The following is a 2,275-nucleotide window of genomic DNA, read 5'->3' on the forward strand; positions in this document are numbered from 1 at the left end:
TGGACTGACGAGTTTCAGACAACTGTCACCACCGAGCAGACTGCGAAATTGACATCTGAAGTGTTAACCACGACAGATAAACAGACTGACGAATATACTACCCAAGAAATCCAAGCTGGGTCTGAGCGCAATATCAGTTTATTCAATCCTGAAACGTGTCATTTGTATTTTGGAATTGGTAAGCAGTAGACTTGAACACTATGTTTTATATTCATAACATCTTACTATTAGACAAGTTGCCTTTCTTCCAGTATAATTAGTACTGCTCAAAATCGAACAAGTGAAATTTATTCACTTATTTAGGGCAAATGATTAATGAAGGTGAGAAATGTGAATAGGTGAGTTATAAACAAAATAGGCCAGGTCCATAAAATAACTTGCACATCGGATTTGTAAAACCCAATTATGTGGTTTTGGAGATCGCGAGATGATATTCTGTTACAAACTAGCGATTATCGCACTGTCATTTAATTTAGAAGCAGTAAAACTAGTTTCTTACAATTTTTGAAAAACATAATTTCGGATTCGTGGATTTGACCATGCCATGTACCCAGTGTTAATAATGCACTAGTTTTTTTATATGTTAATATTGATATTTTATGTAAAAATAAAGCTTATTACCATGACCTTACCAGAAACAAGGTGATTCAGAAACAAGGCTATATGAGAATTATTGGTAGCATTTGTAAGCTCAAGTAGTACCGAAACCGCTAGACACGATACTTGTAGAACCCTACGAACTATGTACTACCCTAAATGTAATTTTTTCATAGTTCGACCTTCCTTGTCATGTCATGTGTCATTCATAAATTGCATATATCAATTTCCCGTCACCAATGTGCAGGTAAAGATAACATATTTGTATTAATCACTTTATTTGGCAGATGATATATTTAGCAAGGATTTAACGTGTGACCACAGAACACCGTGTAACCCATGCAGTCGACATTACTGTTGTTCTAACTATGGTTGGTGCGATCAAAGTTCTCTCCATTGTGGCTGCAGTACCTGTGTCAATTATCGAGAGGTCTATGGTGTGTAACACATATTTTTAATATACATGTCTTCTGGAGATGAGCAGGGTTACACGAATGTCATTGCTGCGCAGTTCGAAATTTCTGGAGACGAAATATTAGAAGATGTTGTCTTGTTGAAATCAGAATCACATCACATTATTTTGTTCAATGTAGAAAAACACAAAACGGTTGTTTCTAACTAGATAAACTGTTTCTGTACTTTTACATGGTTGACTACTGTATCCACCAGCCATATACTTGCATTAACACTAACAGGGGAATTCTTTTTTTGTTATTACTCGTCCACAATTATGCTTGATTATTTTTCCTCTTGAGTGAGTCAGCAGCATGATCTATAGGCAGAAATAATCGCAGGATATCATACTTCCAAACATATTAACAATACATTTAATTTTTTTCTCCAACAGGTATTTGTCCGTGTCAGTTTGAATGTTTTGCGTGTGGATCAATTTGAATATTTGAATATTGAATAAAGGATCGTCTGGACAGGAGATGTTTTTTGACAAATGTATGTGTCAAGATCTGGGATGGTATATGTTATCATTTGACAGTCAGTCATTGGCAACACTGTATGTTGTCAAAACTTGACAAGACTATTAAAAAAAAGAATGCGACAATACAAAATTATATCACATTTTCGTCACAGTTACCTGAAATACATGAGGTGAGGTAGTTTTAGGAGTGAACATTATTATATGTGCTATTACTATATTGTGATATGATTAATCCATACATCATTTTAGTTTCTGGAGAACACTGCAATATCTTTTGGTAAATCTGGTACTTTGACAAGTATTTTAGTCACGTTTGTTTTTAATAATTAAAAAAGACTAAAATTAATGTTTTTACTTTTTAATGTTCTTACTTGTAACAACAATTTATGATCTCAAAAACACATGCTCTAGGAATTGGTTCAACCACATAGTAGAATAATTATTCGTATTCGATGTTGTATATACTGAATAAAGCAATGGAAACTTTGACTGTGTAGTCGTACTTTACTTAATTCGTTCAATACGTATAGTTTAGAAAACACATTCCCTGCAAACGGGGTTATACTTAAAAGAAGAGACCAGACGAGATCTATGATAAAAAATCTATTGTTGGATATGTTATTTCCACTCACGTTACTGGCATATATAGAGAGATATCTTCCATATTTTTCACAAAGATGTATGCTTGTCATCAGCTTCTGACTATGATGAAGCAAATATCTTTACCAAAGCTGTTATTATTTT

At 33.7% G+C, this 2,275-nt stretch overlaps 1 long non-coding RNA gene across 1 annotated transcript; it reads left to right on the top strand.

The window, feature by feature from the left end:
- On the top strand, positions 1–2,020 carry LOC102807226 (uncharacterized). The gene is made up of 3 exons (XR_014929155.1): positions 1–178; positions 885–1,034; positions 1,445–2,020. It is a non-coding gene; the product is annotated as an uncharacterized LOC102807226 (long non-coding RNA).
- Positions 2,021–2,275: the final 255 nt, after the last annotated feature.

Source organism: Saccoglossus kowalevskii, chromosome 4 (assembly GCF_978046115.1).
Source record: "Saccoglossus kowalevskii chromosome 4, keSacKowa6.1, whole genome shotgun sequence".
Taxonomy (NCBI): domain Eukaryota; kingdom Metazoa; phylum Hemichordata; class Enteropneusta; family Harrimaniidae; genus Saccoglossus; species Saccoglossus kowalevskii.